The sequence below is a fragment of the Erythrolamprus reginae genome, chromosome 2 (genome assembly GCF_031021105.1).
Source record: "Erythrolamprus reginae isolate rEryReg1 chromosome 2, rEryReg1.hap1, whole genome shotgun sequence".
In the NCBI taxonomy this organism is placed as follows: domain Eukaryota; kingdom Metazoa; phylum Chordata; class Lepidosauria; order Squamata; family Dipsadidae; genus Erythrolamprus; species Erythrolamprus reginae.
The window spans coordinates 58,056,007-58,071,665 of record NC_091951.1 but is presented as its reverse complement, the minus strand read 5'-3'; positions in this window follow the sequence as shown (position 1 = coordinate 58,071,665).

The following is a 15,659-nucleotide window of genomic DNA, read 5'->3' as shown; positions in this document are numbered from 1 at the left end:
TCTCCATGCACAGAATTCTCCCAATAATAACTCTCCTATAAGTTATCGGCTATGTGAAACATAAGGGAGAGACTTGGAGGATAGCTCCACTCTTATGAGTAGGGGCAGGAAATCAACAGGAACGAGAAAGGGGTCCCTGAGTGGACTGCCAAGTGTATAGGTATGTGGTTGGAGGCAACAATCACAAATACTATCCAACTCCAGGTGGGAATAAGGGACAGGGGAGGGGTAATGTCTGTATCATGGCGAGCATTCTGAGCAGAGACAGGTTACAAGCGGTGTGCCACAAGGGTCTGTTCTGGGTCCTATTCTTTTTAATATGTTTGTGAGTGACATAGGGGAAGGTTTGGTAGGGAAGGTTTGCCTATTTGCTGATGACTCTAAAGTGTGCAATAGGGTTGATATTCCTGGAGGTGTCTGTAATATGGTAAATGATTTAGCTTTACTAGATAAATGGTCAAAGCAATGGTAACTGCAGTTTAATGTTTCCAAATGTAAAATAATGCACTTGGGGAAAAGGAATCCTCAATCTGAGTATTGTATTGGCAGTTCTGTGTTAGCAAAAACTTCAAAAGAGGATTTAGGGGTAGTGATTTCTGACAGTCTCAAAATGGGTGAGAAGTGTGGTCGGGTGGTAGGAAAAACAAATAGGATGCTTGGCTGCATAGCTAGAGGTATAACAAGCAGGAAGAGGGAGATTGTGATCCTGCTATATAGAGCACTGGTGAGACCCCATTTGGAATACTGTGTTCAGTTCTGGAGACCTCACCTACAGAAAGATATTGACAAGATTGAACGGGTCAAAAGATGGGCTACAAGAATGGTGGAAGGTCTTAAGCATAAAACGAAAACTCAGGGAAAACTTAATGAACTCAATCTATATAGTCTGGAGGACAGAAGGAAAAGGGGGGACATGATCGAAACATTTAAATATGTTAAAGGGTTAAATAAGGTCCAGGAGGGAAGTGTTTTTAATAGGAAAGTGAACACAAGAACAAGGGGACACAATCTGAAGTTAGTTGGGGGAAAGATCAAAAGCAACATGAGAAAATATTATTTTACTGAAAGAGTAGTAGATCCTTGGAACAAACTTCCAGCAGACGTGGTAGATAAATCCACAGTAACTGAATTTAAACATGCCTGGGATAAACATATATCCATCCTAAGATAAAATACAGAAAATAGTATAAGGGCAGACTAGATGGACCATGAGGTCTTTTTCTGCCATCAGACTTCTATGTTTCTATGTTTCCATCATGAAATCTGTTTTTTTAAACAGGAACAACCAAATTAGCCAGTTTGGTCTAATAGTTAAGACACCAGGCTAGAAAGCAGGAGACCCTGCACTCAAGTTTGCCAAGAGGGGCCAGGCTTAGCCATGAAAGCCAGATGGGTGACTTTGGACCAGTCACTTTCTCTCAATCCAACCCACCTTGCAGAGTTGTTGTTGTTGTTGTGGGAAAAAAATAAGGAGGAAGGTGTGTTGGTTATGTTCCCCACCTTGAGTTTGTATAAATAATAAAGGGGGGGGGATACAAATGAAATAAATAGTAAACTATGCTGTCTGATCTTCTAATGGTTTTGGGTAATGGAGCTACCACATAGAAGCTTAAAGAGATCATTATTTCTAGCCCTTAGCTATTTTAAACTTTGCATGCTCTTTAGGCTGCGAATTCCTCACTCCCAAACGTAATGCTTGACTTATAAGCTCATTTCCTGTTAAAAATACATACACAAGAAAACTTACAATTTAAAAAACATAACCAGCAATCCATCTTCAAAAAATGTTAAATGTGCAGGGGGGAGGGAAACTAAAACTTTAAAGACCTGAATTTTGGGTTTCCTGCCCATTGCCCAGCTCAGCTCCACCGCATATGTCCGTGCCTCCCACTGGACAGCTGATTTTTTTGGGAAGCATGGGGACAGGCCCCATGTATGAGATGCACATGCATGCATCGAGCAGGGGTTGCATGGCCCCCCAATGGACCATTTTTTGGTCCCAGAAGCTGCAAGGGGGCCTGCTAGACCCAAAACAGGAAGTGGAGGGTGTTGCATGCATGGGGGAGCGGGGAGCATAAAGAGGTTGTGTGTGCATGTGCATGGGGACATATTAGATTAGATTAGATTTATTGGATTTATATGCCGCCCCTCTCCGCAGACTCGGGTGGCTCACAACAATGGCAAAAACAGTACATAGTGGCAAATCTAATATTTACCAATCTAATTACAGTTTTAGGTTAAAAATTCATAAAAGCAACCACAATACATATAAAAAACAAGCACACAAACAATCATACACCAAAACAACATGGGCAAAGGGGAGATGTTTCAATTCCCCCATGCCTGACAGCAGAGGTGGGTTTTAAGGAGTTTATGAAAGGCAAGGAGGGTGGGGGCAATCCTAATCTCTGGGGGGAGCTTGTTCCAGAGGGTAGGAGCCACCACAGAGAAGGCTCTTCCCCTGGGTCTCACCAAACAACATTGTTTAGTCGACGGGACCCGTAGAAGGCCAACTCTGTGGGACCTAACCGGTCGCTGGGATTCGTGCGGCAGAAGGCGGTCCCGGAGATATTCTGGTCCAGTGCCATGAAGGGCTTTATAGGTCATAACCAACACTTTGAATTGTGACTGGAAACTGATCGGCAACCAATGCAGACTGCGGAGTGTTGGAGTAATATGGGCATACTTAGAGAAGCCCATGATTGCTCTCGCAGCTGCATTCTGCACAATCTGGAGTTTCCGAACATTTTTCAAAGGTAGCCCCATGTGGAGAGCATTACAGTAGTCAAGCCTCGAGGTGATGAGGGCATGAGTGACTGAGCAATGACTCCCGGTCCAAATAAGGCCGCAACTGGCGCACCAGGCGAACCTGGGCAAACGCCCCCCTCGCCACAGCTGAAAGGTGTTTCTCTAATGTGAGCTGTGGATCGAGGAGGACGCCCAAGTTGCGGACCCTCTCCGAGGGGGTCAATACTTCCCCCCCCCCCAGGGTAATGGACGGACAGATGGAGTTGTCCTTGGGAGGCAGAACCCACAGCCACTCCGTCTTATCCGGGTTGAGTTTGAGTCTGTTATATTCCATTATGGGTGCCGGTACATATGCGTGCTGTTGTATGCGCATGCATACTTTTGGCACATGATAAAGGTTAACCTTCACTGTACTATAGGAACAGTACTTTCAGTGGAAAATAGTGACTGGCTCAAGAATCCTAGCTAACTCTCATGGTTGCACAGAGTGTTGAATATCATTATCCAAGGTACTGTCTGCTCTTTTGACCATGAAACCATACTGGTTCTTTCTCTCTGAAACCATGAGTTTCATGGATTTCTTTTCTACATTAATTTTATCCTCCATAAATTCATTGAGTACCAGTGGGAGTTATTACACAAAAAAGACCATTTATAATAGCGTATTAAGAATACAGAAAAATTTAATCCCTAAAGTAATTTAAAACACTAAGATAAAAAACTCTTCACATTTTTCCCCCAAAATTATAGAGCCATTCTTTGGTAAAGATGACTAGTTTATAATTCAATGCAGAAAGGATCTTCTTCCATAAAGTAGAAAATCTGCACTAATGCACAAAACGGAAGTTCTTAAATTGTCAAGCTATTCTCTACTTTGCTAATCCGCCCACACTGGAGGGAATGACAGTAGGTCTAATCCCATTGGAAGAAAAAGACAACATTTTTACTTTCTTGGAACAAACTTTTCTCTCTGCCCTCTTCTGATACCTGAAAATGGCTTGCCATTTTAAAGAATGAAATTTCCGATGGGTTCAGCATTTTGTTGCCTATGATAACAATTATTTGGTGATTCAATTTTTGTTGGGAACAAGACAGTAGCTCACATCTCAGTGAAGGCCTTTCAAGTGTAAAAAAATAATGAAAGAATTCATCTGTAGATAAACACTTTTAAAGATAACTCTCTCCATTCCGTGCCTATGTGAAATTCTTACAAAACGTAATAAAACCACAGTGAAAATCCTCATTCTTGTATCTCATAATGAGCATAGAGAACACTGATATGCCTTCCAAATTTTGAAAGACACGGAGATAGCAATAGTAATAGCACCAAGACATATATATCACTTCATAGTGCTTTACAGCTCTCACTAAGTGGTTTACGGAGTCGGCATATTGCCCCCCAAAATTTGGCTCTTGATTTTAATGACTTTGGAAGGGTGGAAGGGTGAGTCAGGATTGAATGGAGGCAATGGGCAGAGTTAGCCTGCAAGATAGCTACTTGCCACCATGGCTCATAAAATGATGCATAGTGCGTATAGAATTTTAAACCAAGCAATTCTTCATTTGTTTCAAGAAAAGAACCACAGGAAACTGCACACACCATTGACTTCAATGGAGAAGTTTCTAAGAGACAGTCATGCAACAAAGTTGCAGACTGCAACAATTCAGTGTTGAGGAATTTGTAAAGTTGGCCAATGTTCTATTTATTTATTTATTTATTTATTTATTTATTTATTTACTTACTTACTTACTTACTTACTTACTTACTTACTTACTTACTTTATTTATTTATTTATTTATTTATTTATTTATTTATTTATTTATTTATTTATTTATTTAGTCAAACAATTATAGGGTGATAATTTGTACAAATAAAAACATTAGATAAGTAATGATAAAAAGTAACAAAAGAAGACAATAGGACAGGGACGATGTATGTGAAGGAATAGAAAGTCTGACTATTTATGTGCCTCACTGTTGATGGCTCTAATCTTATTTCTTGTTACATCAGGGTTTCAAAATGAAACATTTATTTTTATTTATTTATTTTTATTGATAGTATACAAAGATGTTTATATACATGATATTGGTACTAATAATAGAGAAACATTAGGACAGGGGACGGTAGGTATGCTGGTGCAGTTATGCATGCCCCTTACTGACCTCTTAGGAATCGGGTGAGGTCAACAGTGGATAGTCTAAGGTTAAGTTTGGGGGATTAAGTGATGATACTACAGAATCAGGTAGTGAGTTCCATGCATTAACTACTTGATTGCTAAAGTCGTATTTCCTACAGCCAACTTTGGAGCTGTTTACTTGAATGGAGGGCTCTTCTCGTAAGGTATCTCTGGACATTTTCTAATGTATTTATGTCCGAAATGCGGTGTGGGTTCCAGATAAATGGGGCTGTATTTGAGGATTGGTCTGGCAAAAATTTTGTATGCTCTGGTTAGTAGTATGATATTACTGGAAAAGAAGCTACGTAGGAGTAGGTTAAAACTCTTGAAGCCTTTTTGGTGATGTTGCAGTGGGCTTTGGTACTTAGGTCATTTGATATGAGTATCCCAAGGTCTTTTACAGAGTGAGGGTCTGTAAGGTCTTGTTTATTTAGCTTGTATTTGGTGTTCTGATTCTTTTTGCCAATGTATAGGACAGAGCATTTTTGGGTTGAGATTTGGAGTTGCCATATGTTTGACCATTCTGACACAAAGTCAAGGTCTTTTTGGAGGGTAGTTGTGTTATCCATGGTGTTGAAAAGATAACATCATGTTGAAAACAACTGGCTAACTGAAATTACTGAAAAGGAAATAGAATTTATCCCAGGGATTTCTACTTGGCATTTCTATTTGGCATTTGGGGAAAAAAATACCGTAAGCATGTACTATACCTAATTACACACATAATTACTGATACCAGAACAGCTTATGCTCAGATATGGAAAAGCAAAAATATACCCTCAGAACCTCAAATCATAGAAAAAATATAGAGATATGCAGAATTAGACAAGATGACTAGAGATATTAAGGGAACAAAAGAAAATGAATCAATTAAAATATGGGAGAATTGGCATAAATGGTTTCAAAAAAGATACATGATAGAGGAAATGTAAGCCTAAGACTACACTTGTACTGAATCAATTGACTGTCCTACCATAAGGTTTATTAAGCAATAGGGGTTTATGTTAAAAATATTCTTCTTTTCTCTTCCTTCCTTCCTTCCTTTCTTTCTTTCTTTCTTTCTTTCTTTCTTTCTTTCTTTCTTTCTTTCTTTCTTTCTTTCTTTCTTACTAATACATATTAACCAAGATTGATGTAAGCTCCCTGTTTTCCCGTCATTTGTTTTTATGTATGTGCAAAAAACCCCAACCCAAGAATGTATACCAAAAACGGGTAACGGTCTGTAAATAGATGTATTTTTACTTGTAATAAAAAACCAAAATAAAACATTAAAAAAAGCAATGATGTTATTTATTGACAAAATCTCATTATTTTTTACATTGAATAAACTGGCCATGTCCTATGAAATTAGACAACAACAACAACAACAACAACAACAACAACAACAGCTCTTGCCTATCTTCATCCACGGTAACATCCAAAACTAGCACAGGGGCATTTCAATTTTCCAATGTCACTGTCTTTCTGATGTTAAAATGTCCATCATAAAGCAGAGGAAGAACGTAGTCATTATGTTGTAAATCCAGAGCTGGAATGTGTCTCTTTAAGCTTCTCATCAGGGCAAGAATCTCTGTGCTACACTGTACAGCTACCATCTGAATGAGTGCTATCATTTGATAATTTGGTGTCTGAATTTTCCACATTTCATTTTTTTCCTGATTTCACCTTTGGCAGATAGATAGATAGATAAATAGATAGGTAGGTAGGTAGGTAGGTAGGTAGGTAGATAGATAGATAGATAGATAGATAGATGATAGGTAGATAGATAGATGATAGATAGATAGATAGATAGATAGATAGATAGATAGATAGATGATAGATAGATAGATAGATAGATAGATAATAGATAGATAATAGATAGATAGATGATAGATAGATAGATAGATAGATGATAGATAGATAGATAGATAATAGATAGATAGATGATAGATAGATAGATAGATAGATGATAGATAGATAGATAATAGATAGATAGATAGATAGATAATAGATAGATAGATGATAGATAGATGATAGATAGATAGATAAATAATAGATAGATAGATGATAGATAGATGATAGACAGACAGACAGACAGACGGACAAATTTAAATGTAAATTTGAATGTGAATGTAGAGGTAGATGTAGATACAGTTGAATTTAAATACAAGATAACATTCACCTGATGATATAATTAATTTTCTTCCTATGTTTATTCTATTACATGTGTTCTTACTTATTTTTAAGATGCCACAGGACTTACAATATAACCAACTAATATGGAAACAGCTATGGAAATTGTTAAAATGAATTGGTAACTTCTATTGTTTTCTCTCTGAAGGATGTTAAGTTACCAACCATCCTAATTAAAAGTAATGATGCTAAGAAGGTGGTGAACACAGATACAGTCATGTATCTATTCCAAAACAATTTCTTCATATTTCTCCTGAGTTCTTTTCTCCCAGAACATCACATATTTGGGATTGGAAGAATTGTTTATAGGAGATTCTCAATCATCCAAGTCATGGTTGTCTGAAGAACAACCATGTTCTTCAGACAATACCTTTCTTCTATTCCTATATCTCTTCTATTCTTTCATTGATATGTTCTATTACTATATCTTCTTTTCTATTCTTTCTTAGATATATTTTACATGAGTATCTCCTCTATAACCTTCATCATGTATTTTACTATGTGTGTGTGTGTATATATATATACCCACTAAAACCCTCATTGTGTATTAGACTAAACAAACAAACAAACAAACTGAAGAAGTTTCTTGGATGAGAAGTAAATCATTCTCAAAGGAGAAAAACCAAGAAAGTTCAGTTGCTTTTTTTTGGGGGGGGGGGGGAAGTACTATTGGGATTGGAATCATTTTCCCCCTATCCAAGTTCCTCCAAATTGTGGCCACATTTTGCTTTGGGGTAAACCTAAATATTCATCATATGCCCCCAGCTGCTATTCAATTGTGAATAGCATACAGTACTTTGACAAAAGTGCTGTAGCAAATTTGATTTATGTGGCTTGGAAAAATAACCCTGGCCTCCTTTAGAAATAATCAAGAATCATGAGGAGATGAAGAATAATTACTCTGCCATGAACTTTTCTAAGGACTTTTCAAATCAATTACAGTGATCCCCCGATCATTGCTAGGGTTCCGTTCCAGGACCCCCCGCAACGAGCGGGTTTTCGCGAAGTAGCGCTGCGGAAGTAAAAACACCATCTGCGCATGCGCAGATGATGTTTTTACTTCCGCCGCAGCAGCGAGGAGCCGAAGATTGGGGTTTCCCCGCCGCCCGCGCAAACTCCTCGCTGCTGCCGCACCCGCCATTCCAAGGTTGGGGGTCCGGGGGCTGCTAGGAAGCCCCCCATGCCGGCGGCGACATTTTAAAGCACCCGCGCGGCTTCCCAACTGAGCCCTCAAGCCAAGCTCAGAAGTTCGCCTTTGGCGCTTGGCTTGAGGGCTCAGTTGGGAAGGCGCGCAGGTGTTTTAAAACATCGCCGCCGACATGGGGGGCTTGCTAGCACCCCCCCCGAACCCCCAACCCGGGTTTGGGGGGGGGGTGCTAGCAAGCCCCCCATGTCGGCGGCGACGTTTTAAAACACCCACGCGCCTTCCCAACTGAGCCCTCAAGCCAAGCTCAGAAGTTCGCCTTTGGCGCTTGGCTTGAGGGCTCAGTTGGGAAGGCGCGCGGGTGTTTTAAAACATCGCCGCCGACATGGGGGGCTCGCTAGCACCCCCCCGAACCCCCAACCCGGGTTTGGGGGGTGCTAGCAAGCCCCCCATGTCGGCGGCGACGTTTTAAAACACCCACGCGCCTTCCCAACTGAGCCCTCAAGCCAAGCGCCAAAGGCGAACTTCTGCGCTTGGCTTGAGGGCTCAGTTGGGAAGGCGCGCGGGTGTTTTAAAACGTCGCCGCCGACATGGGGGGCTCGCTAGCACCCGCCCGAACCCCCAACCCGGGTTTGGGGGGGTGCTAGCGAGCCCCCCATGTCGGCGGCGACGTTTTAAAACACCCACGCGCCTTCCCAACTGAGCCCTCAAGCCAAGCGCCAAAGGCGAACTTCTGTGCTTGGCTTGAGGGCCCAGTTGGGAAGGCGCGCAGGTGTTTTAAAATGTCGCCGCTGACATGCGGGGCTCGCTAGCACCCCCCGAACCCCCAACCCGGGTTTGGGGGGGTGCTAGCGAGCCCCCCATGTCGGCGGTGACGTTTTAAAACACCCGCGCGCCTTCCCAACTGAGCCCTCAAGCCAAGCGCCAAAGGCGAACTTCTGCGCTTGGCTTGAGGGCTCAGTTGGGAAGGCGCGCAGGTGTTTTAAAATGTCGCCGCTGACATGGGGGGCTCGCTAGCACCCCCCCGAACCCCCAACCCGGGTTTGGGGGGGTGCTAGCGAGCCCCCCATGTCGGCGGCGACGTTTTAAAACACCCACGCGCCTTCCCAACTGAGCCCTCAAGCCAAGCGCCAAAGGCGAACTTCTGCGCTTGGCTTGAGGGCTCAGTTGGGAAGGGGCGCGGGTGTTTTAAAACGTCGCCGCCGACATGGGGGGCTCGCTAGCACCCCCCCAAACCCCCAACCCGGGTTTGGGGGGGTGCTAGCGAGCCCCCCATGTCGGCAGCGACGTTTTAAAACACCCGCGCGTCTTCCCAACTGAGCCCTCAAGCCAAACGAACCCGGGTGGCCGGGAAAGCAGCGAGCGAACGGCGGGTGGCCGGGCGAAGGGTGGGCGAGCGCCGAACGGCGGGCGAGCGGGTGCTGGGGGGGGCTTCTCGCCCTCCCGCCAGCAAGAGGGGGAAGACCCAGGGAAGCCGCCCAGCAGCTGATCTGCCCGGCGCCATCTACGCATGCGTGGCCATAGAAAAAAAGGGCGCGCATGCGCAGATGGTGTTTTGACTTCCGGGTTGAAAAATCGCAAATTAGCCTGTTCGCAATGGTCAGGAACACAATAACCGGGGGATCACTGTACACCAATTTATATCCAAATATAAATACCCAACATTTCTGAACATGTGTATTGCCTAGGTTTGACATATCATTTGCAGGGCAATTACAAGGATATTTTATTATTATTTTAGTAGTGTGCACTTGGTCTGCCAATTATTCTGATTTAAAAGTTTTAAAAGTCAAGTTTTGCATTAAAGTGAGCATATTACTGCTCAAAAAAATAAAGGGAACACTCAAATAACACATCCTAGATCTGAATGAATGAAATATTCTCATTGAATACTTAGTTTGTACAAAGTTGAATGTGCACAACAACATGTGAAATTGATTGTCAGTCAGTGTTGCTTCCTAAAGTGGACAGTTTGATTTCACAGACGTTTGATTTACTTGGAGTTATTTTGTGTTGTTTAAGTGTTCCATTTATTTTTTGAGTAGTGTATATTATGTCTACTGAGTGTACACTCCATGTCTGAAAACTAATGTCTCTTCCTCTATGTTCTGTCGGGCTCTCTGGTAGACTCCTCCTAAAAATTCACAGGTACAAATTTCAGACACACACACGTTTGAAAATTCAAAACAATGTTCTTTATAATTAAAATTCACTTAAACTAAGCCCTCTTTTGGTATAGCAAACAAACTGGTAATTTGTACAAGTCCCTTATCAGTTCTGTGATACTTAGCTTGCAGCTGTGAGGCAATTCACAGTCCTTCTTTCACCAAGTGAAACACACTTTGCTCTGGTTTAGTTTCAAAGTGGGGAAAAATCAGCACACAAAAGGTCAAAGTCAGTAAAGCAGTCACGAAACACAACGATCAGATAATCCTCCACAATGGCCAAACCCACAGGCTGCTAGTTATAGCAGCCTCTCTAATTACCACAGCCCCACCCAACCACAGGTGGCCTCATTTTCTTTGATAATAATCTCTCAGTTGTTGTTGCCTATGCATCGCTCTCCGCATGCATGGCTGTATCATTAACTCTTGTTCTGAATCCAAGGAGGAGCTAGATAATTGATCTCCTTCTGAGCTGTCTGCCCCACTCTTCTCCTCCCTGTCACTCATGTCTTCTTGGTCAGAGGAGCCTTCATCATCAGATTCCACCAGGGGCAAAACAGGCCTGCAGCATGTGGATGTCTCCCCCACATCCACAGTCCTTGGGGCAGGAGCTGGGCCAGAGCTAACCACAACAATCTAGAGGTCTCCACATATTTTAGTGGTACCTCAAATCCATGGCCATTATCATAGCCATTTTGAATGTGGCTTACTGAAATTCTTCTTCAAAACATTGCAGACCTCAGAAATAAGGAGGATACAGTGGAAAAAAATACAGTGATACCTCATCTTACAAGCGCCTCATCATACAAACTTTTCGAGATACAAACCCGGGGTTTAAGATTTTTTTGCCTCTTCTTACAAACTATTTTCACCTTACAAACCCACCGCCGCTGCTGGGATGCCCTGCCTCCAGACTTCTGTTGCCAGCGAAGCACCCATTTTTGCGCTGCTGGGATTCCCCTGCAGCATCATAAAAACACAGAAGTCCAGAGGTGGGGTTTCCCAGCGAGGGGAGCCTCAGTGAAATCGCAGCATCGCAAAAACACAGAGGTCCGGAGATGGGGTTTTGAGGACTTCGGTGTTTTTGCGATGCTGCGATTTTACTGATGCTCCCTTCACTGGGAAACCACACCTCCGGACTTCCATTGCCAGCTAAGCGCTCGTTTTTGCGATGCTGGGATTCCCCTGCAGCATCACAAAAACACAGAAGTCCAGAGGTGGGGTTTCCCATGAAGGGGAGCCTCAGGGGAATCCCAGCAGCGCAAAAACGGGGGCTTCGGCTGGCAAAATGGGTGAATTTTGGGCTTGCACGCATTAATCACTTTTCCATTGATTCCTGTGGGAAACATTGTTTCGTCTTACAAACCTTTCACCTTAAGAACCTCATCTCAGAACCAATTAAGTTTGTCAGACAAGCTATCACTGTAAATGACTCTAAAAGAAACCTGTTAATTCATTTTCTTGTGGTCTCCATCTCTGTTCTGCTTTTGTCCTGATCATCATAGGAGAATACTATGGAAAATGACCATGCTATTCAGAGCCATATGCTGAATCAAGGTGTTTGAAGATTTTATATAGTCTGTATTGTACAGAGTGAGACAATCTCCCAGACGGCTGTATGAGTTCGACCTAATTTCTCTTCACATTTCACGTATTCCTAAATACAATAATGCAGCATTCAATTCAGATTAATATGTATTAATATGTATTTTCCAGTCAGATTTGACCTCCGGCAACTACATGGACAAGTCCATCTAGTTTTCCTGGCAATGCTTTACGAAGTGATTTTCCAGAGCCTTCTTCTTAGGGTGGAGGGAAAGTGGCTTATTCATACTTAAAAAATGGGGAGGGTGGCATTTGACAAAGTTTACTTTAAGCCCCTTCTGCAATTCACAGCATTGTATCATTCACCAGTTGCCAGTCCGTCTACATTAGTGTCAACCAACCTAGTTAATATCATCACAGATGACAGACTTTTATTCCTTATTGGCAAAACGATGAAATGGATGCTATTACCCATGTTACAAAAGGCAAGCCAAAGAATGGCATTATATTCCTAGTTCTCACGCACTTTCTTAATTTAAAAGTGCCAGCAATAGATTGCAGAAAGTCCTACAAACAGTAACCATGGTTAATAAATAGCTGTTTTCATTAGAACACAATAAAACTTTTTCCCCCTCTGCCCTTGCTCATTGTTGTCAACACGCTAATGTAGAATACAATAATTTCCCATTCAGCATCAAATGTTGGAATTTCCATATAAATCAAGCTCTTTCAACATCTTTGTGTCTTAGCATGATGCCCAGCTGTGAATTTAAATAGTGGCATGTCTCATATTTATTTGTATAGACTGTATTTAAGTGACTAACTACACAATATTAACAATATAAATTTGACAATTTTCAGCCTACCAAGTGAGCTGTTGTGATAAATATTGTATTAAGTGACAACCCTGCTGAGTAGCTAATGAGTTCATTGTGCCCTTTCCTTTTCTATCCATAGACCCTGCTTTGACTATCAGTATTTATGGGGTGATAGCTGAAGCTGTTGACAGAAGTGTGTGCTGGCAGTGACAGGACAAAGACTAATGGCTGGGATGTGTCACTGATTACATTAAGAACAAAGTGACAAAAGCTAAAGTCAGCTCCTGCTGGGGAGATGCCATTTTCTGCCATCTGAGGGGCATCTTTCCAGCTTTTAAGGAGGGCATTTACAGGAGTGCCTAGCCACAATTCAGGTACCGTAACCTTTACCGAGCCAAATGTATGTCAGGCAAGGCAGAATAAAGAACTCGGAATACCCTATGAGATGAGACTTTCAATCCTGGGCCTAGAAAGCCTAGAACTAAGACGCCTTAAACAAGATCTAAGTATTGCCCACAAGATCATATGCTGCAACATCCTGCCTGTCGGGAACTACTTCAGCTTCAACCACAACAACACAAGAGCACACAACAGATTTAAACTTAATATTAACCGCTCCAAACTTGACTGTACAAAATATGACTTCAGTAACCGAGTTGTCGAAGCGTGGAACTCATTACCGGACTCCATAGTGTCATCCCCAAACCCCCAACACTTTACCCTTGGATTATCCACGGTCGACCTATCCAGATTCCTAAGAGGTCAATAAGGGGCGAGTACAAGTGCACTAGAGTGCCTTCCATCCCCTGTCCTATTGCTCTCCTATATCTCTTATACCTTTCTTCTATTCCTATATCTCTTCTTCTATTATTTCATTGATATGTTCTATTACTATATCTTCTTTTCTATTATTTCTTAGATATATTTTACTATGAGTATACCCTCTATAACCTTCATCATGTATTTTACTACAGTATGTGTATACCCATTAAAACCCTCATTGTGTATTGGACAAAATCAATCAATCAATCAATAATTTTCTATGGCTTCTTGTCGTATATTTACTCCTCCCCACCTTTCTCTTATATTAAAAATTAGAAAAAGGCAGTATAATTTATTCAGAGTTTTGGGGATTGGATTTGGCTCTTGTGCTTCATATTCTTTAGTCATGGTGTGCAAGTGAATAGAAATTAAGGGAGAACTTCGCTGGTGACACTTGCTTCTTGTTGTATGTTTGAATGTATGTAAAACAAGCTTGTAATGCAAAGTGTATGGGACGGCACCCATGCAGGTTTAGAAAGGGCAAACCAGTTATGGTCTTCTATGGGTACGGTCAGGTATGCAGAACCAGTAGAAATATTTTGGTCAGGTACACAGAACTGGTAGAGAAATTTTGATTTTTTTTTCTTTTTCCCTTTCTGGGCTGTGGGTATGTTTTTGCTACCACAGCAAATGAGGTTGTATGTGTATAATTTTAGAAGCTCTCTCTCTCTCTCTCTCCCTCCCTCTCTCCACATACAGTTTATATAATAGATAATGCATATTTTTGTGTGCCTGTGTATAATATGTATGTCATGACATATATACATAGAATTAAATAGTATATTTAGATGTTCAGTAATAGTGAATAGATAGGGAAATTGTATCTCTTTGAAGCGAGGAACCCTAACCCAAACCCTTGATGTGAGTGATGTCAAGTTGGCCACCTTTAAGCCAGTCACATGTCCTTTAAGCCTCCCTGGGTCACATGATTGTCAAGCCACTCCTACCTGGTCACATGGCTGACAAGCCATACCTACAAAATAAGCCATGCCCACAGTGTGGTAGTCAAACTTTTTGCAGCCCTTCACTGGGGCAGACCACTGTTCTGTGCTTCTCACTGTTTATGGCTTGATCTAAATATCTAGCAGAACAAGAACGCAGGAGTAAAATTGGATGGGGAAATTGTCTTAACTATGTGTTGCTATTTTACCAAGTTTCTAAAAGGAAATCGTCCTCTCATTGCAGATGCCAGAAACTGAATCAAGAACATTTTTTTTCACATAAGACATGATCTCCAATTCATGTCCCTTTATCATTTGACCTGATATTTATTATACACCACCTTTCTATAACTGTACAAAAGCTAAAGTTTAAAGCTAAAGCTACCTCCTTGGATCAAACACAGAAAAGAATCTTTGTAGATAGCTTAAAGGAATCAAATTGAGATGGCAAAATAGACAGATTAACTGATGGAGATGAAGAGTGTATTTTGAAATTATTAGTTGCATTAAAAACTCACTATATTAACAACAAAACAACAACAACAACAACAACAACAACAACAACAACAAAAAGCATAGAACTTAAATGTCTTCTATTGTCCAACCTGGTGGAGCATTATAAAAAGCGAGGCCCCTGCCTATCTAGTATAGTTTCAGGCATGCTATCAGCTCATAACGTTACTATTACATTATTCAGAATATAAAGATCTCTGATAAATAAAATTTACAACCTTAGTTTTACTTTGCTAGTTTTTAGAGGTCATCTGATTTTCTCCTGGGCTGTTTTTTTTTTTAAAAAAACACCCACCTGTCATCTTGCTGAATATTTCTTGCTAACGATAGACCTGTTCTCGACAATGTTGCAGCTCCCAGCATCTATGTCTCTTGCTGTTGCCTTCAGTAAATTTCCTCTAAATAAGCCATTGTTTGTCTGGCTGAAGACAGTTTTCTGCTTGGATGGCTTAACAGGGCAGCCAAGCATTGATTTATGGTGTGTGAAAGAGGCTCTGTTCACATCTGAGAGGGAGAGAGAATACTTTTTTTTTTTTTGCTGTCTCTGGGAAAGCTAGAATTTGAGAAAGGACAAATCCTAAATCTAGGCTGTTTGTGATACATTCATGCCATCA